Raw genomic sequence first — 21,800 nt, forward strand, 5'->3', positions numbered from 1 at the left:
CCCATCCCATTGCACTTGCCCCCTATATGTTAGCACTTCAATAAACACCCTTTGGAAAAAAAAACATTTGAAGTATGTCATGTATATCAAATATGTATTGATTGAAACAGGTACAAACATTGCAAATGAACTGTACATAGAATGAGAATAGATTAATGACCTGTAGCTGGCTGTAGTGATAACACCAGGAGTATATGTCAATTCACCAACATCTGCAAAATGAATAGCCAGAGGGGACAGTAAGTGGGCATAGAAGTGGGAAATATCGGCATGCCATTGCCACACAGATTACAACCAAAGGCATTGAAATGTAAAGTTACACTGTCCTACCTGTGTGTCATTGGAAGTATTGTTGAATAAATGATGTTCTGTTGTCCTCCTGCTCATACTCTGCCACCTCATCATCACTGTCCACAGGGTCTAATACTGCCACACGGTCATCTCTAGTCTCCTCCTCCTGCAGAAAAGGAACATGGTGTCTGAGGGCCAGGTTGTGCAACATGCAGTATGCCACTACTATCTGGTAGGGCTTCTTGGGTGAGTAGCACAGGGATCCACCTGTTAGATGGTGGCACCAAAACTTGGCTTTCAGGAGGCCAAAGGTCCTTTCAATGATCCTTCTTGTTTGCTATGTGCCTCATTATAACGTTCTTCTGCCCTTGTCCTGGCATTCCTCACAGGGGTCAGCAGCCATGGTAGGTTTGGGTAACCAGAGTTACCTGCAAATATTGAGGGACAACATTTAGCCAATCTCTATCCTATATGGCCCACACCATACCTTTACACCAACGTATTCTGGGTGGGAACCAGGGCTCACCTATGAGCCACACCCTGTGCCTCTGTAGTTGGGCCATCACATTTGGGATGCTGCTATTTCTCAGGACAAAGGCATCATGCACCGACCCAGGATACTTAGCATTGACGTGGGAGATGTACTGGTCCACCAAGCACACCATCTGCCCATTCATAGAGTGGAAACTCTTACGATTCATGAAAACCTGTTCACTCTGCCGGTGGGGGGGGGGAGGACAAATGTAATATGTGTTCCAGCAATCACCCCAATAATGTTGGGGATATGTCCCATTGCATAAAACTCAGCCTTCACTGTGGCCAAATCCTCAACTTGGGGGAATGCAATGTAGCTGAACGTGTGTTTTATCAGGGCAGACAACAGTCTTGTCACCACGTTTGAGAACATTGGCTGTGACATTCCTACTGCCAAGCCCACTGTCACTTGGAAAGAACCAGTTGCCAGGAAATGGAGCACTGATAGCACTTGCACAAGAGGGGGGCTCCCAGTGGCAGTCTGATGGCAGATTTCAGATCAGGCTCCAATTGAGCACACAGCTCTGTGATTGTGGCCCTGTCCAGTCTATAGGTAAGGATGTGCCTGTCCTCCAGTGTTGCCAAGTCCACCAGGGGTCTGTACACGGGGTATGTCTCCATCTCCTATTCATCCACAGCGGTATGTATCTAAGGGACACAATATTGAGGAGGCTGTCATGAACTGAACATTTGAGCCACAGCAGGAATTTTCATTCTGTAAACTTGTAATGGGTTAGTGTGATTTGTCCATTTTGTGCCTATTTCTCCCGTGATGCAGCATGAATCCATAGTGCTGCTCCCCCCTGAAATGGTGTCCGCCTGTCCTGTGTGGAGGGACAGGTGGAAGTGAGGTAATTCCAATTACGTTGTGTGCCGTGGCGGGAGGCGGTTGGGAACCGCCGTGCAACTCCTCATTGGCTAATATTGGCCGCTATGGGGTACAGTGTTCAATGGTGATCTACACCGGCGGTGATGGTATGCACCGCCACAGACGTGACTGCCATTTTCTATCTGATTCCTCACTTGCTACCTGACCTTCCATAGGAGAGAACCTACACTGCATGTGCTGTTGTGATCTGTGTCTGGAACCTACCATGGACTTTGTGACTGGGGAAAGAGCCCCAGCCTTCACTTCTGAGGAGTTGGAGAGACTGATGGATGGGGTCCTACCCAAATACGGACTGCTGTATGGGCCTCCAGACCAACAGGTGAGTACACTGTGGGCACAATGCATGTGGTCTGGATGCATGGAGTGGTGTGTGTGAAGGGCTCTTGTAAGGGGGGGTGGGCAGGATGTCCTCCTAGCGGTGTACAGCTTGTGTGCTTTTCTGTGATGGGAACGGGTATGGTGGGCCAAACAGGATGGACTGTTTGTCTAATGGTATTTTCCTGTGTGTATTGCTTCTGCAGGTCAGCGCCCATCAAAAGAAGGGAATATGGCGTGCCATCGCCAAGGATGTGTGGATCCTGGGGGTCTATGGCAGGCGGAGCACCCACTGTCGCAAACGATGGGGAGACGTGAGATGCTGGGCACAGAAGATGGCGGAGGCCCAGTTGGGGATGGCCTCCCAATGAGGAAGGGGAGGCCGTCGAATCCTGACCCCCCGAATGGACTGCATACTGGCAGTGGCCTATCCAGAGCAGGATGGGCGCTTGAGGGCATCACAGCAGCCACAAGCGCATGAGTACAGTGGCTATCATTACAACCTACGCCTAGTGGGGGGGTATCCGGGTGTTGGATGTGTGTCAGTGGGTGCCCCTAGGCCAGGACTGACATAGAAGCATAGGTCATCTGGTGGCTAGGGTTCGGAAGGCATAATCCTGCCTACCTAGCCTGTAAGCATCCACTACTGGTCAGGTCTGCATGGGTACCAGGTGTGCTGCAGTTGGCAGCGTGTGCCTCTCCTCATGCCTGGCTGACTAGCGATATCAGTGGTGGTGCATTGCAAAGTATGTAGGCCTGTTCCCTGTGTGTGAGCGTGCTGTGTACGCCAACGGTGGTGTTGGTGCAGCCATTGACCCAGTGTAACATTTGTCTCTCTCCCCCCTTTTTTGTTTCGTCATCCTGTCCTTATGTGCATTAGCATCATCTGGCGGAGGAGCAGAGTCACTGTGGACGGAGGGAACTGCATCCCACAGGACCCAGGAGGCAGATTCCACCGAGAGTGAGGGCACCAGTGGGACAGAGGGCAAGGGGAGCCCCACGGCGGAAACTGGAGAGGACACTTCAGACACAGATACCTCCTCCGATGGAAGCTCCCTGATGGTGGCGGACACCTCTGTGACCACCCCAGCTACAGGTACAGCCGCCACCCCGTACCAGCACCGCCCTCCCAGCAGTCCCTCATTGAGTTGCCCGTGCCCGCTCACCTAGGAGGGGGGGCATCTCCTTCGCCCCAGTGAGCCCTGCTGCCCTGAGTGAGGAGGCTATTGACCTCCTGAAATCCATCTCTGTAGGGAAGTCAACCATTGTGAATGCCATCCAGGGGCTGGAAGCCTAGATGCAATAATCTAATCCATTCCTGGAAGGCATTCACACTGGATTGGCAGCCCAACAGAGATCGATACAGGCTCTGGCCTCCTCTCTGATGGCAGCCTTTGTCCCTGTTTCTACCATCCCCCCTCCAACTTCCACTTCCCAGTCTCATTCTCCTCAACCCCAACCCATCCCAGGCATACATACAGATGAGCATGCACACAAAACAACACGCAAGAGTGGCACAGGCAAACACCAGCACCGCACTTCATCCTACAGCCACTCACACAAACACCATTCATTTGCAGACACTACAACATCCACTATTTCGGGGGTCTCCCTCTCCTCCACCTCCACCACCTCCCTCCCAGCCACGTCCAAACTCACACCTGCATGCACTACATCCTCATCCACTACCAGCATCCTCACCAAACCATGCAGAACCCACACCTCACTGACAGTCACCTCCACAACAGCCATGCACACGTCCCCCATGTCCTCTCCCTTTGTGTCTGTGCCCCCCCTCCTAAGGTACACAAATGCAAGCACTCAGACACCCAGCAGCCATCCACCTCACAACAGCTTACAACCCATGCATCTGCACCCAAATCCAGCAGACAAACACCTCCAACAACCACTCCCTCATCCTCCACTCCCATTCCTTCTCCCTCTTCCCGCCCCAATGTCCCTAAGAAACTTTTCCTATCCACCACTGACCTCTTCCCTCCCCCTCCCCCCGTCTTGCATGTATGGCCAGGGTATCACTAACCCAGCCATGCACCTCAGCCACAGAGTCCACTGGCCCAGTTCCATCTGCACCTACTCGTGGTGGAAAGGAATCCAGGCCACATTTAATGAAGGGAAGGAGCCTGCACCAGTCAGCCTAAAGGGGAAAGAACCTGCACCAGCAGGAAAGAAGGGCAAGGGGCCTGCACCTGTCACCCGAAAGGGCAAAGAGCCTGCACCTGCCACCCAAAAGGCCAAGGAGCCTGCCCCAGCAGGCAAAGAAGGGCAAGGAGCCTGCACCTGCCACCCGAAAGGGCAAGGAGCCTGCACCAGCAGGAAAGAAGTGCCAGGAGCCTGCACCAGCAGCTGTCACGGAGTCCCCACCACCAACCATTGTTGTGAATCCATCTGAGGGTACAGGGGATGTGCAGGAGCCTCCCCCCACCACCAGCACCACCACAGTGCATCCATCTGAGGGTGCAGGGGATGAGCAGGGGTTCCCCCCACTGACAGCACCACCACAGTGCATCCATCTGAGGGTGCAGGGAATGTGCAGGAGCCTCCCACCACCAGCACCACCATCACCACAGTGCAGCCGTCACCACCGGCGGATGCAATGTAATCCTGCCTCCATGGGCTGCTGCGCAGCCTGTCCACTCAAAAACCATTGGGGTATGCACCCACTCCAGAGTCTGTGGCCTTGCACTACCCAGGACCAAGCACAGGGCATGTTGCCCCCTCCAGAACCAGTGGGCAAATCACCCACTCAAGAGACTGTGGCCTTGCACTCCCCAGGACCAAGCCCAGGGCATGTTGCTCTCTCGAGAACCAGTGGGCAAGACTCCCACTTCAGAGACTGTAACCTTGCACTCCCCAGGACAAAGCACAGGGCATGTTGCCCCCTCCAGAACCAGTGGGCAAGACTCCCACTCCAGAGACTGTGGCCTTGCACTCCCCAGGACCAAGCACAAGGCATGTTGCCCCCTCCAGAACAAGTGGGGTGTACACCCACTCCAGAGACTGTGGCCTTTCACTCCCCAGGACCAAGCACAGGGCATGTTCCCCCCACCAGAACCAGTGGGGTATACACCAACCTGAGAGACTGTGGCCTTGCACTCCCCAGGACCAAGCACAGGGCATATTGCCCCCTACAGAACCAGCAGGCAAGACTCCCACTCCAGAGACTGTGGCCTTGCACTCCCCAGGACCACGCACAGGGCATGTTGTCCCCTCCAGAACCGGTGGGGTATACACCCACTCCAGAAAGAGTGGTATTGCACTCCCCAGTCTGTGGCCTTGCACTCCCCAGGACCAAGCACAGGGCATGTTGTCCCCTCCAGAACCGGTGGGGTATATACCCACTCAAGACACTGTGGCCTTGCACTCCCCAGGACCAAGCCCAGGGCATGTTGCTCTCTCCAGAACTAGTGGGCAAGACTCCCACTCCAGAGACTGTGGCCATGCACTCCCCAGGACCAAGCACAAGGCTTGTTGCCCCCTCGAGAACAAGTGGGGTGTACACCCACTCCAGAGACTGTGGCCTTTCACTCCCCAGGACCAAGCACAGGGCATGTTGCCTCCTCCAGAACCAGTGGGGTATACACCCACCTGAGAGACTGTGGCCTTGCACTCCCCAGGACCAAGCCCAGGGCATGTTGCTCTCTCCAGAACTAGTGGGCAAGACTCCCACTCCAGAGACTGTGGCCATGCACTCCCCAGGACCAAGCACAAGGCTTGTTGCCCCCTCGAGAACAAGTGGGGTGTACACCCACTCCAGAGACTGTGGCCTTTCACTCCCCAGGACCAAGCACAGGGCATGTTGCCTCCTCCAGAACCAGTGGGGTATACACCCACCTGAGAGACTGTGGCCTTGCACTCCCCAGGACCAAGCCCAGGGCATGTTGCTCTCTCCAGAACTAGTGGGCAAGACTCCCACTCCAGAGACTGTGGCCTTGCACTCCCAGGACCAAGCACAGGGCATGTTGTCCCCTCCAGAACCGGTGGGGTATACACCCACTCCAGAAACAGTGGCCTTGCACTCCCCAGGGCCAAGCATAGGGCATGTTGCCCCCTCCAGAACCAGTGGGGTATACACCCACTCCAGAGGCTGTGGCTTTGCACTCCCTAGGACAAAGCATAGGGCATGTTGCCCCCACCAGAACCAGTGGGGTATACACCCACCTGAGAAACTGTGGCCTTGCACTCCCCAGGACCAAGCACAGGGCATGTTGCCCCCTCCAGAACCAGTGGGCAAGTCACCCACTCAAGAGACTGTGGCCTTGCACTCCCCAGGACCAAGCACAGGAAATGTTGCCCCCTCCAGAACCATTGGTCTTGTTTTCACTTCCAGCTGAGGCCCCTCCTCTCCCCCTGATGTGCCTGCCTATTTGCCAAGTGATGCCCCTGCAGTGTTCTCTCCGTGTTGATGCAGGTGACAAGTGGGGCCTTGGACTTTGGCCTGTGGCCATGTGACCCACACAAACTGAGGACTGGGCAGTATCCTTTGTTCTGTACATTTGTAAATAACTGTTACATTGCCTAACTTATTTTATTTTTACTGTGTTGATATTATTACACTCACTTTGATCAATTATTTTTGTTCTTGCATTATTCAGCTGATTTTGGGGGACTAACTTGCTTTCTTGTGCATCTGGTTGTGTGTATGGGGTGTGTGTTGTGCGTGTGTGTGTGTCACTCTCTCCCCACCCTCCCTTGTGTGCTAGGTGGCTGTACTCAACGGTGTTGGTGTTTGTAGTGGAGCAGAATGTAGAATATTATCGGAAATACATGCAGTTCGGGTTCCAGGTGGTGTGGTTGTTCCCTGTGTCTCCAATGGTCAGTCCTTTCACTTCTGAGCTCAGTTTCCGCCAGGCTTTTGATGTCATTGATACCGCCCCGGAAAAGGTGGTGGATTGTGTTGCTGTAATATGGTGGGTGTAACACTGACTTCCGCCTGGCTGTAGGCGGCTACCGCCGTGGTGCCTGTTGTTTCCACCCTGGCGGTTGGTGTGGTACATTGGCTGTTTTTCAGAGATCTTTCCACCATTGTCATAATTTGGCAGTAATTACCGCCAGCCTGTTGGCGGTATTATCGCCACTTTATCACCGACCGCCAGGGTCGTAATGAGGGCCATACTCTTTAAACTTGTTTAACAAATGTATATTTATTCACGGTTAAATATGTATATGTACATGTACATATATATATGTGTATATGTGTGTGTGTATGCATGTGTGTGTGAGTGTGTGTATACATATATATGTGTATGTTATTCTATGCTAAACATGTTCATAGGTCATTTCATATCTCCTAGATAAGTTGTTATATTATTTACTTATGAATCCCTGCTCCTGTTTTATATCACACTGATCAAATGTTTTATTATCATAAGAATTTCACTATTCAAAAATTGAGCCAAGATAAATAAATGTTAGAAAAGTACACTTATTAATTAACTTCAAATATTATAAATCTTCAAAGTGTGTGTTTGTGCAATATTACTTTTCTTCTCATAATATTATACCAATTCTTATATTCAATGAACATATATTGCCTTACTATGTATTTACATATCTATTTTTTTATTACTCTAGTCCTACTGTACTAGAGAAAAATTAAATAAAAATAAATAAAATAAAATCTATACATAAAACTAAAATTATAAATAAAGTAAAACAAAATAATAATAATAATGAATAAATAAAGAAAAACAAAAATTATGATTATATATATATATATATATATATATATATATACAGAAAAAATATATATATATCTATACATATATACATAACATTATAAATAAATAAAAACCATATAAATTTGCTCTCTTATAATCGTTACTTTGTCTACCCGTCACCATATGTCATATCTCTTGCAATCTATCCTCCATCCCCACTATGACTCATCCCAAACCCATTCTACTACTTTCATCTCCAAAATAACCCTGTCTAAGCTCTTCCCTCCTCTCCCACATCTAGCTGACCCAAACCTCAGTTTACTACCATGATCTCCCACACAACAGTACTAAACTTCTCCCTTGTTTATCTCACCTTTGACTCATCCAAAACCTCTCTTGCTACTATGATCTCCCTAACCCTTTTCACAGGCTCTTCCCCCCTCCCTCTCTCATTTACTAATTTCAAGCCTCATCCTATTACTATAAACTCCCAATTAACACTTCTGGATTTTTCCCTCCTCTATCCCTCCATTACTCTAGGCCAACGTTACTCAAAGTACGGCCCGCGGGCCGCCAGTGGCCCCACGGACCTTCCTTGGCGGCCCGCGGACACGTACAGGAAACGCCATATAATAATGGCCGCAGTATATAAACATAGAAGAGGGCCGCGGGAGCATGCGCAATCGTGGCTTCTTTGCGCGTGCTCCCGCGGCCCTCCTCTATGTTTACCTACGGCGGCCATTATTTATGGCGTTTCCGTGACGATCCTGGAAGCCAAAGCCCCATAAAAGTTAGCGCTTGCAGCTAACTTTTACGGGGCTTTTTCTTCTGCTTCCTGTCACCGGCTCCATGTCTGCTGCCCGCCTGCCTGCCTGCCGTTCTTCATTTGTGGCATCTTTACAGTGCTTTATTGAGGAAGGTAAGGCTCTTTGGTTATTTATTTATTTGTTTTTAATGTAGTGTGTGTGTTACTGGGGTTGGGGTGAGAGCAGATTGCGCTGTGTGTGTGCGCTGTGTGTGTGTGTTACTGGGGTGGGAGTGAGAGCAGATGGCGCTGTGTGTGTTACTGGGGTAGGGGTGAGAGCAGATGGCGCTGTGTGTTTGCACTGTGTGTGTGTGTTACTGGGGTAGGGATGAGAGCAGATGGCGCTGTGTGTGTGCGCTGTGTGTGTGTGTTACTGGGGTAGGGGTGAGAGCAGATGGTGCTGTGTGTGTGCACTGTGTGTGTGTTACTGGGGTAGGGGTGAGAGCAAATGGCGCTGTGTGTGTTACTGGGGTAGGGGTGAGAGCAGATGGTGCTGTGTGCAGATGGCGCTGTGTGTGTTACTGGGGTAGGGGTGAGAGCAGATTGCGCTGTGTGTGTGCGCTGTGTGTGTGTTACTGGGGTAGGGGTGAGAGCAGATCGCGCTATGTGTGTTACTGGGGTAGGGGTGAGAGCAGATGGCGCTGTGTGTGTGCGCTGTGTGTGTGTTACTGGGGTAGAGAGCAGATGGTGCTGTGTGTGTGCGCTGTGTGTGTGCGCTGTGTGTGTGCGCTGTGTTTGTGTTACTGGGGTAGGGGTGAGAGCAGACGGCGCTGTGTGTGTTACTGGGGTAGGGGTGAGAGCAGATGGCGCTGTGTGCAGATGGCACTGTGTGTGTTACTGGGGTAGGGGTGAGAGCAGATGGCGCTGTGTGTGATACTGGGGTAGGGGTGAGAGCAGATGGCGCTGTGTGCAGATGGCGCTGTGTGTGTATGGCGCTGTGTGTGTTACTGGGGTAGGGGTGAGAGCAGATGGCGCTGTGTGTGATACTGGGCTAGGGGTGAGAGCAGATGGCGGTGTGTGCAGATGGCGCTGTGTGCAGATGGCGCTGTGTGTGTATGGCGCTGTGTGTGTTTAGCAATGTTTTGAAAAAGGGGGCGGGGTGGTTGTGCCCCCTATAAGCCCCGACCCCCCACCCCCGCTGTCACTTCAGTGCGGCCCTCGGCCGCAAACCATACTGCAATTTTGGCCTCCGAGAAAAAGTTTGTGAGTACCCATGCTCTAGGCAATCCTACTAACAAACTCACATATCCTCTGCTCAAATTAACTCATAATAATACTAAAACTGTACTCATATTTCCCTATACTAATCCACCACTAATTCCTCATGGGTTCCGGAGTAGCGTGCTACTCGCTGAAAAGCACTTCGACGCCTTGTCATGGGCAGTAAGCGCTATATAAATACTTTTACAATTAGCTGCAGATTCGCATCCCGATATCCTGCCTGATCGGTGTTGGGGGTGTATAGATTCACTATTGAGAGAATCCTACCATCAAGTGGCTTCTGAATGCATCACAGCGCCCATCATTATTTTTTTTCCCGACAAAACCTGAAATGGGGCCCCCGGTCTCACCCATTGGCCTGGAGGCATCTCACTAAGGCACGTCTTGAGTGAGTTACTCAAATTACACATGCCAAGATTGTTTCTAATCAATCCAATCATAAGTTCCTATATTCATTCCAAGAGCCCTACACTTTTCATTCACTAAAAGAACAAATGTCCCCGTACTTGACTGTTTGTGAGCACCTATGCGCCATAACCTGTTGACCTACTGTGCCCTAGTTATAGGACCAAAAATGTATCTGTTCGAAATAAAAGCAAACGGTTTAAGTCTCAAATGAGATGCTCAATTGAACGACATAGAAAATGACCTGCAATGGCGTTAGTTCTTGACATATCTTAGGAATGATAGCACTCACTATTGGGATTGTTAAAGCAATTGTCCCCCTCGACAGCCATTATTAGGTGCAGTGGGCCCCCTAAAATCCACGGGCCTCAATACGGCTACCTCGGCAGCACAATAATAGCTGCTTTTTCAATTAACCTGCACATGGGGAAGAATATCCCAAGCGTTCATCAGGAAGTGAGCTGGATATGAGAGTTACAAAAGCATGAGTGGATGTCATATTCTGAGTGTGACTGGGAACCAGCATCTAGTACTCATCAACGGGAAGACCCAGGCACTCAGAACAATCTGATGTTCGCCAATTTGTCTAATACTTCGAACCTCATTGTTACAGAAATTTGGAGAAATTATATAGGTCAAAATATTTAGTGGACAAACCATGAGATTTTTTGTTAAAAAGCGGCTGTGGTTTCCTTTCCCAACAAAACGATTCATAACAGGGAAATACCCAGGTTACTCTGGTCTTGATTTTTTCTGATAAGGGCCAATGGTAGCAACGTTCTAGTCATTAAAGTTACTCCAAACCATACAAAGCCCCCTACTTTACCTGTGAGTCGTTACAAGCATTATTAAGCCCTTGGAGACCGGTATAGTAGTACTTACAGAAACATTTGTTGTATTTTTGTGGTCTTGACTTATGGTCACCAGAATCCCTAGTTTGCACTGTAGAAACATAACATAGTTTATATGTCTCATCATATCAGTTTACTATGCAGGTGCACCCACGTTTCCTTTGTTCCAGGCGGAGCCAAGGCAGGCTCGGGTCACTGCGCCCTGGCAGGTCTTGACATATGGTGGCAGGGCACTGCAGCAGCAGAGCAGGCCAGCACAGGGCAAGAAGCAGTCCACAGGCAGCAGCGAGGACACTTGCATAGGCTGCTGGGCTCCGAAGGCTTGCTCCTGCCCTAGTCCATTGGCCTGCCTTCTAAAAAAGACAGCTGGTCAGCGTGTACATTATGCGATAGTGTGCAGCAGAACTTTACCCAGTTGTCAGAGGACGACACACTGTTGGTGTGATGTCACCACTGGATGTCACCCACAGTGCCACTGCCTTGCAACGGAATGCTTGGGTTGGCTGCGGGTCGGTAAGGATAGGCAGCCCTAGCTGGCACTGATCTGCAGGGAATTTCTCAGCAGGTTTGCTTGGAATGGACCAGTGGCACCACTGCCTGCAGGAGGGACAGAAATAGTCTCAGTGTCTATAACTATGTGTCATTGGCACCAACCAGCACTAATTAATAACGATTTTACATTATGCTGTTTTGTAGCTCCATATTCTGACATAAAAGTCATCTGTTAATTCCATTACCCTTTAGCTCAATGCAACCATCCCTACAGAGTAACAATTCAACCACAATCTCCATTCCATTCTCCCCGTCTATCCTTCGTTGGCAGTAATAGCTGTGTGGACTACCAGCAACTATTTACATAGCTACAATAAATCCCCCTGTGTACCCACTGTCCTAAAAAAAAAGCATCTTGAAGCAAATCATTTTTCAGTCCCACACTACAGTATTGCATTCTTGTGCCTATTCATTCACCTAACTTCAGTGGGAATGCCCCGGTTACTTACTGGTAATCTTCATTACCCTTAGTCCATCGCATCCTCCTCACAATAATTACTAATAATATGGTGGTCACCTCATATCAAGAATCACAGCAGGAAGATCCAAAGTGCGCTAGCCCCACCAACCTAACCTAGGTGCTAGAAAGAGGACTGGCACTCATGGTTCTTCATGTAAATATCCAAACTGCTTCAAAGGACTGAAAGGAAGGTGGGTGGGCAGGGTGTAATGCCTTTGTTGAGGACGGGATGGACTAAGAATGATGAAGATTATGGTAACTAATCCCTTCTCCCCCCTGCCTCATCCCATTCATTACTAGGGAAGTATACCAAAGCTGAAGTTCTTTAACACATTCATAAATTGATTTCAAACAACATGTCCATCATAAAGTCAAATATGCAACACCTTATTGTAATAGTGCATAAGAAAGGCACAAAGTGCAAACATCAAATTATTTTGTGGAATTTCAGACCCCTGCTCCTGCATTCATTTATAAGTCTTAAACAGAATTAAGACAATAGTGCTTGACAAAGGTATTGTCTGATGACCAGATGACGGCTCTACATATTTTTGGGTATATACTCCCTGAAGTTCTACCCAGGAAGCAACCGTGTCATACATGGATCTTCCTTAAACTTGAAAGGAACCCAAATTGTCCTGCTGTCAGAATGGTTGATTGATTTAATCAACTTGCCTGGAGTTATCGATGCTGCCTTCTTCTACATTCCAGACTCACCAAACGTTACAAACAATCAATCTTCCTGTAGTATTGAGAGCTGTCAATATAAATCAACAGAGCACTTTTAAAATCTAGAGTACTCAACAATTCTACTTCATCATTGGACAGAGAGGGGAAGATAGATGGAAGAATTAACCCTTGAGGTCTGTGCAAAACAGGATTAACCTTTGGAATTAAAGCAGGATCAGATTTGAGAAATTTGCCATCCTCCATGAACAAAATAAAAGCAGGATTACATCTCAAAGCCCCTAGTTCACTTATTCTATAACTTGAAGTGACGGCAACCAAGAAGAGAACCCTGAGAAGTAGAAATTATAAATAAGAGGTCTCTAAAGGTTAAAAGTGAGCCCGCAATATGGTAGGAGAATCCCACACAGGAGATAGAGAGGTTGAAGAAGGGAAGACAGTCTAGACACTACAAAACTCCTAAATAGTCTAGGAAAACAAAGATTCTATCTCTTCTTTTCGTCCAGAGACCCCTGAGACAATAGGGTAGAAAGGGATAGTATAAGAAGAAACCCACCCATTAGAAAATGCAACTGTCAAAAAATCACAAGACAGGACATGTTATGAGAAGAACACCATGTTTCCAGGGCTAAGAGTAAGATTTCAGTGAGGAAGGTTTCCAGAAATTCTGAATAACCTCAACCAAAGAAGGAGAAAGGCCTCTTGCTAAAGGATTGGTCTGCACAACCTCCAAGCCGATAGAATAAGTTTGAGAGGAAGGGACAGAGCAGAGGGTTTTAGAGGACATGAAGAAGCAGTGGGGCCCCAACCTTTTTAGGGGGTCCCATTCAATCCACAGCAAATTAATATCTGTGGGATATGAGATACCCTGTGCCCCCTCATCACATTTTGCAGGTGGGGCCCCTTCATTTTGCATTACACCACTGGCTCTAACACAAACAGGCAATATTTTCCCCTAATTCATTGCTTACATGTAAGATCAATACTTACAGCCACATTCCAGAAGCCTTTACTATGTAGACAAGGAATAAGGAATAGTCAACCATCTCTCCTGAGATTTTGGTAGCAGGGTGTATTGTGGTATCTGCATGGTTTTGGAGAGTCTGTGCTCCTGCTTCGAATTCACCACAGCAATCTGTAGCTTTTTGTCCCCTACCTCAACCCTTTCAGTGTACATGCATCGGTCTTGCGGTCAATCTGGTGAAAAGGACTGATACAAGAGAGCTTTGTGGTTTGAGGGGTGTAACATGTGCATCCTCCTTTCCTCCTTTTGATGAAGCAAATGCTGTCAGATCACCAGGTGACCAAGAAATTCTTCTGGATTTTAGTTTTGGGGCAACTAATGCCAGCTCCCCTTGCCAAGTTTAGGACCAGAAACCTGGAGCCTTCAAGGGAAGGCTGTCTCAATCCTGCTTGAAGTAGAGAGCTGACGGACTGCTCAGAAGGGGAACTGAAAGTGCAATTTCAAGAGGAAGGCGGTACCCCGAAAAAGACCCTAAACAAGACAAACTGAAACTGCTGCTACAGGACTTCAACCACTCACACCAATGGGTGGGGTCTGAGAGCCCCAGATGTCCCACAGTGTGTGTTTTTGGAAGTGCTCAAGTTTGTGGGGCTTTCCTAAAGATTAGTCAAAATGCATCATGGTAAATCCATTGGGTGAAGCACAGCTGTATAAGTCCATAGTCCTGAACAAAAGCAGACTGCATCACATATTCACCATGAACTGACCTGTCTTAAAGAGCCCACGTCCTGTGAAGATAACACGCTATGCTACTCTGCAGCTGGGTTGGCACAGAGCTCTTAATTGGAAGAGGGCTTATGTTTGGCCTGTGGAAGAAACAGCAAAGCCACGGACAGCTGAATCTTGAGTAGCGCAACTTGAACATAGCCTTTTCATCTCTGAGGCTGGAGCTCCAGGTGCTCACTTGCACCGGAACTGTACACTACAAATTGTTGACTGGGTTTGGGCAACAAGCTGACAATCCTACTTAATGGGCTGTGAACAGACCACATTACCTGGAGAAGTTTGCTGCCCATCAAGCGTAACAACGAGCCAACCTCTGCTGTTTCAGAGATCAAAATTACTGTGCAACTCAGGGAATACAACCTGAAGGGGGGCCTTTCATTATTCAATTTGCCAACCATGCTTGACTAAACTCCTGAGTGCAGGAGGAGAATTACTTGATGATATGAGAGGAATGATAGAGAGACTTAAGAGGGTGTTTTTCTTCACTAATGACCGAGTTGAAACACTCATTCTCTGACAAAAATCTCTGGAATGCGCTTCTTAGTCCAAAAAAGACATTTATTATTTCACTACGCAAGGTTCCTAAAAGGAGATTAGCATGCTGAAAGCACACTTTTAAAAATGGTCACAGCAATTAAATGAAAGAATGTACAAATGATTCTCCACTGCAATATACACAGCAAATATATTTATCTATATTATTATGCAAAGTAAATAATGAATTAAAAAATATGCATCACCAAGAGAAAAGGGCAAAACTGCTTCATCTCCCTCCTATTCAGTATCAGATCGCCAGATCCCATAACCGATCGAGGAGAGAGAGCTCAATTATCCTCACGAGAAGGATGACACACTCAAGCGTCCGGATAGGCCTGAGATCTGCAAAAACTCTCTGTCCCCGGTCCATCTGGTCTCGGCCTCTTATACTTCAAACACACAAGAGAGGAACATTTTAGAACCTCCCTCTCCCTGCAGAAGTTTATTTATTTTAAAAAAATGCCGATTGCTTTAGACCAAATTTGAAAATAACACGTCAGGACTTGTCCACAATCCCAAGGTGCCAATTCAAAACAAGACCATTCCCTGCCGTCTGAGTACATTCTTACCAGCCTAAGCCCTTGGTGGGAAAAGAATGCTAAAATAAATTCAATAGGCAAAATGAAGTTGGTGGTCACTAATGTGACGGTGTACTGCTAGGCTAAGTGCAACATGGAGTCAGTAGTCAAAACTCACATATCATTACAGAGGGGACCTAAATAGATCATTCAATACCAACAAGAACACTGTCCTAAAGGGAACAGCAGGGGATGTGTCTCTAAGTACACCAGAAAAAAGAAAGCAGTGTTACTTTCTGAATCATGTGTAAAATATTGCAATATGAGTGTGGATGTAAAGTACTTTTCATTTTAACTGCAGACACTGGTTGGAACATTATTTATTTATTACTGTTAAATATTTTATTGAATTCTGAGTCTCTAACCCACACCGCCTCCCTGAATAGGCCTTGCATTGCTTGATTATGTTACCCTGAGTGTGCTGTGCTAAAGGAGTGCTCGGTTTTGGGTTCTTCAGTAAGATTAAGCCCTAGGTTACAAATGGTAGAAGACTTGTCACAAATGAGCCCAGTAACCTCTGTCTTCTCTGAGACACTCCAAAAGGTGCTCACAGGGTGGGAATCCTGAGGTCGGTAACAGTTAAAGGTCACTTGGCAGTATCCTGGGTAGACAATGTAATTTACCAAGTAATTTCCCAAGGCCACAAAAAACGATTGCACTCCAATTGATCAGTCAAGGTTCTCCCTTTAGTCACGACTCTCTAGGGGTAGCGAAGTTGAGAAGTCAAAGCTTCTTTGAAAAGTGGGTAAGTGGTACAAACTAGATACAACACAATGTAGAGAATAACACTAAAAAACTGAATGTCCAGTCAGTGCCACTTGCCCTTCAGTCTCAAACCTAAAGGACATGTACAGGCCTTTGCCAATATTTGTAAGGGGTACAATGAGGCAGTTCCAAAATGTTCATTGGTTGCCCTTTATTTTGCAACTTGTTTTGGTTGGTGGCGGGAACCTCTGCACAGATTCGGTCAGATCTTTTGAGTTGTCTTGGCAAGCCCCAGCCCTGCTGACCAGGAACGATGCCAAGAGACCCAGCCTCCAGAATACCATTTTACTGTACTTGTAATACTAGAATGAATCTTACAGTAACCCTATCTATGCCTTTCGTCCCACTAAGCTGAGCTGAAGGATGTTGTGCTACTCAGTAATTCAGCTGCAGGCTAATATAGTTAGGTCAGCTTGGTTGGTTCTGTAAAGCATTCAACACCATTAGGTCTATTGGTACTGAGAATATGTGTAGCCTGTAATAGACTAGAATAAAAAGGGTTTTAATTGTTTGTTAAAATCATTATCCACCATACATCTTAAAGAAAGTAGAAGTGTGTCCCTGATTTGGAGACATGGTAAGAGAATGAACGTCCTCCAGTGGTACCTCTGCGAAAGCCAGGGGAGTCCCTCATTTGTACAAGAATAAGTGCCAGTGCCCAAACCTCTGCTTGGAAGCCCGCTGCCACTCCAATTAAACCTTGCTGAATACCAAGGCTGTGCAGTCTTAGATCCACTTGATGCTTTTTAATTCACTAACAGACACTCTTTGCCCCTTTATCATACTCTTGCGGTTTCCTGCTTTCTCTCTTTGTGACAGTTTTTCTATCTTTCTCATCCTCCCTCCTTTGCTTTTGTGTGTGTTTTTCCCTCTCTTGTCTTGGTAAACGTCTGATGCAGAAAACTAAATGTAGGTCCCCAAAAATGAGTGCCGTCGGCCCCCACCGGCAACCACCGGCACAAATTAAGCTCTGTGCAAGGGGTTCTTAGCAAAAAAAGTTATGCAGAATGTAAAAGATAATTCAGATAGTCTATATATATCTTTATAGGGCAAGGCAGTGAGAGTGCGAACTAGTAATATTTTATGAACTGGACATAAGATCTAGAATTGAAATCTGGAGTCAGCTGACAACCAATTTAATTTGTGTAGGAAAGGAGTGCTCTAGATAACTGAGGGGCTTTTAAGACTAATCTAGTCGCTTGATACTGTAAACACTCAAGCCGGTGAATCAGAGACCTGTTGATGCCTGCATAGAGTGAGTATAAGTAGTCTATTTGTGATGCAGTCTATTGATTAATTTCCTCATCCGAACACTGCAGGCTGCTGCAACTGCTGATACCTGGGAGGCCATATTGAGCTTTTAATCAAAGTTGACCCCGGAGACTCTTTAGTGTAGCTGGTTAAGAGGGAAAGAGACAAAGCCCCCTCGTTATTCAGAGTTATCTGATCAATAATTTTACTGCAGATAGTGACTTTATCAATTTTATTATCAAAGATGTCAAGAGTGCTTTGATTTGTGGGGGTAATTAGCAGTGCATGGCTAGGGCACAAGTTATAGTTACCTTAGGGCATAACTTACAGTTACTTGAGATAACTCTAACTATAACTGGTGAATTTCTATGGTTTGATACGTTTAAAATGAGCCTAACTATAATGTCCCTGTACCCTTTGTTTATTAAGTGAATTTCTATATGTTTTTTTAAATTTATATTTCCTAATTATAACGTCCCTCTAACCTTTGGTGTTTTTCAGTGAATTTTGATGTTTATTTAACATATAGTTATTTTAATTACCATATGTTAATACAACCACTGCTGCACGCAGCCAGTCCCTGCGGCCAACCCCTATAACCATCCAATTCCATTCTGCACATGGCTGAAGGCCAGTACCTGCGGCCAACCCCTATAACTACCCAGCCATGCATAGCCCTCCTCCTCAGGCTGATATCAGCCCCTGGTACGCCATCCCCCGGGGCCCATCATAAATATTTAATTGTTTTGGGAAGGGGGGCTGCGTGCCCCACCAAGCAGATCTCATCCCGTCTCATCCCTGGGGATCCTATCCCCCAGGGCCTGGCATAAACATTTACATTTTTTTGGGGGGAAGAAAGCCGCGTGCCCCCCCTCCCAGGCCAATCTCAGCCCTGGGAATTCTACACCCCAGGGCGTGGCCAAATTATTTTATTTTGTTTCTTGGCAGAGGGAGCCATGTAGACCTCTCCCCAGGTTCGATCTTGGCGCCGGGCACCCCTCTCCCCAGGTCCGAGCCATGTGACCTAGGTGCCCCCCAGGGAACCCAGTCAAAATGTTGGGGACCACTGGGGATCCTAAAGGCCCTGATGGTTCCAGCTGGCTCTCTACCTCTCGTGGGAGCCAGCACTGCTGTCACAGAGAGCAGTTTCCTCCGTGTGCCTGCTTGCCTTTCCACAGGCAGGTGACAGAGGAAACCTCTGCTCCGATGAAGAGAGAGCAGTTTGACAGCTCTCCCTTCATAGGAGCACAGTGTTTGCTGCGGCTCGGCTGCAGCCAAGCCACAGCAAACAGCTATGTCTCATGGGTGGGTACCCAGGGACATAGCAGGAGCTGGTCCTGGGAGGTGACGATCCCAAGGGCCATCAGAGGCTCCTCGTGGCCCCCTTACAACATGCATATCCCTAGGAAGGTGGTGGTCCACAGGGCTAAGGGCGCCGCACCCAATTTAATCAATACCCGGAGAGGTGGTGGTTCTAGTTACCTTAGGGCACGAGTCATAGTTACTTGAAAAGCTCTAACTATAACTGCTGAATTTCTATGGTTTGTCCATGTAAATTTAGGATCTTACTATAACGTTCCTGTAATCTTTGTTTTTTTTCTGTGAATTTCTATGATTTTTTAACATAAAGTAATTTTAATTACTATACATTAATCCAACCACCGTCTGTGGCCAGGCCCTGGGGTCAAAACCTTATAACCACCCAACTGCACCACTCACGGCCTATGGCAGTATGCAGTGGAGGTTGGCCTCAGGGCCTGTCTTTGCCAGCGGATCTGAGAGTGGTTGCTTGAATGTCTTAGTGGCTCTAAAAGTGGGTGAGTGAGCACATAAGTCTATGAGTGCATGTATGAGTGAATGAATTAGTGTACGAATGAGTGTGATTTTAAAAAAATGTTTTTTGCATATTTTCGAATATCCTTGAATATTCAAATGTCCTCGAATATTTTTTATTTTTTAATTTATTTATTCATTTGTTATATAACAATGAACGTACAACAGAAGCCAACAAAGACAGTCATGCAAAACATTCGTACATAGATGACATAAATTAGTGCCATCCTGGTTCACGGGCTCGGTCTAGAAACCAAAAGCAGCAGCAGAAAACACAACCAGTGCACAGCTTGAAGGTATCTCCAACTCATTAGAAGAGCCCGATCCGCTGCAGTATACACATTTCAAAACATAAATCCAGAGACAAGAGTCTAGGAACATAGCATCTTAGGGACTAGAAGCTAGTACAGAACCAACAGAGTCAAAGAGTGTAAGAGAGAAGGCAGACATAGAAGGGACATGGAGAACACCACAGCCAACCAGTTTCATACCTTGGCCACACCAGAGGGGAAGAGCAATGGAGACAGGAGTCACTCTACATGTGGGCGTTCATATGATTCAAATGCAGCCGCGCTATAAGGACTTTAGAAAGGAGTGCAGCGGGGCCCAGATATCCCTAGGTCGAGACCCCTCAGGAGCTAACTCCCAGAAAATCAGCAATTGTTCTTGACAGAAGGCGGCGTCACGCAGCCAATCAGAGCAGCGAGGGGCCCGACCCCAGCATATTGCAACCCTGCCTTTAGCCAGAAGAAGAAGCAGGCCCACCAATCTCCTATATGTCGGCCGTACCTCATCAACATATCCAAGCAGCGCCATTCTACGGGAAACGGGCAGCCGCAAGTCAATCATCTCACCAATCATATGTATTACCTCCGTCCAAATGGCATGGACTTCGGCACACTCCCACGCAAGATGAATAAAGCAAAAATATTTCTTGAAAAAGCTCCAAAGCAAAATGTGTCGGGCAGGCAAGAGGCAGAAGGCAATTCTGGTTCGATACTACAGGGAGCAATTAGTTCCAAACAACAACTCCCTGAACGAATAAACCTGAGTAATATGAGGTTCTGCCTGTCTGTTAACTCCCCTAGAAACAGCAGGGGCAATCCCCCACAGTTGCAGAATGATGAAGAGCAACCATCTAGAAATTTGTAGCAACAAATGGGTAGCTCAAATATAAAAAATAGAACTAGTCCCACATTAAAAATCTTAAGCTGGAACATTGCAGGCCTAAAAAGCAAAATGGAAGATAAGGATTGGGTTGAATTTATTAAACAGCAAGACATCAGCTGCTTCCAAGAAACTTGGTCTACCAACGTCATTGACCTAGACGGGTTTTCCACTTTTTACATACCTGCTATCAAACAAAAAAAAGGAAGACCATCGGGAGGTCTGACCATTTGGATCAGAACTTCACTATTGGGAAACTCAGCTGTAACCCATGCCATATTAAGCAAGGAAATCCAGACGCTTGCAGTAAAACATGAGGAGTGGTCACTTGAAATAGTAAACGTGTACCTCCCTCCCGTTAGCCGGGCCCAAGTCATGCCTGGTGTGCGGCTCCTCGAAGATCATATCTCAAATAAAAGATCTAAGGGTTGGAGGAACCCAACACTAGGTCATGCGAATAACCGTCCCCCTCAGTTTTGTAAAACCCTTCTTCTAATATGCGGCGATTTTAACACTAAACCCCATTCTATTCTTTGGGATGAACAAGTAGTAGAGGAAGATCACGCTTGGAATATTCCAACGCCCCTCATCCAACATTGCCAAGATTCCAAAAAAGGGGAACTAATCTTTGAAGTACTAATAGAAGGCGGAATTCGCACAGTAAACGGAAGAACCAACTCAGACAGAACTTTTAAATCTACCTTTCGAACTGGAAAAAGACACAGTATAATTGACTATATGGCAATAAACATCGAAGCCTGGCATTATGTTATCGATATGGAAATAAGGGACAGGATCGAGAGTGACCACGACCCATTGCTAATGGAGATAATCCATCCGGACGCAAGCCTGGGGAAGGTTGAGTTTCCACTTAACGGAAATTGCTTAGCAATAACCATGAGACCAAATAGGAAAAACATACTAAGGTCGAACGTGGACGAACCCTATTTGAGTGTACCTAGTCAAACCTGGTTCCTATCACTTAGTACATGATTAAACCTACCAGTTAATGAAGATTTACCCCTACTGGATAATTTTAACAACTTGCTACTACAAACAACAAAGGAAAGAACTAAGCATCCCCAAACTAACCCTAATACGATGGAGGGCTGGTTCGATGAAGAGTGTTTGAAACTAAAAAAGACACTATCGCAAGCACTAAAGAATCGCCATCTGAACAACCATAATGAGCAATACTTTTATGAATGCAGGCAACAGTACAAAAAATTAC

The sequence above is a fragment of the Pleurodeles waltl genome, chromosome 11 (genome assembly GCF_031143425.1).
Source record: "Pleurodeles waltl isolate 20211129_DDA chromosome 11, aPleWal1.hap1.20221129, whole genome shotgun sequence".
In the NCBI taxonomy this organism is placed as follows: Eukaryota; Metazoa; Chordata; class Amphibia; order Caudata; family Salamandridae; genus Pleurodeles; species Pleurodeles waltl.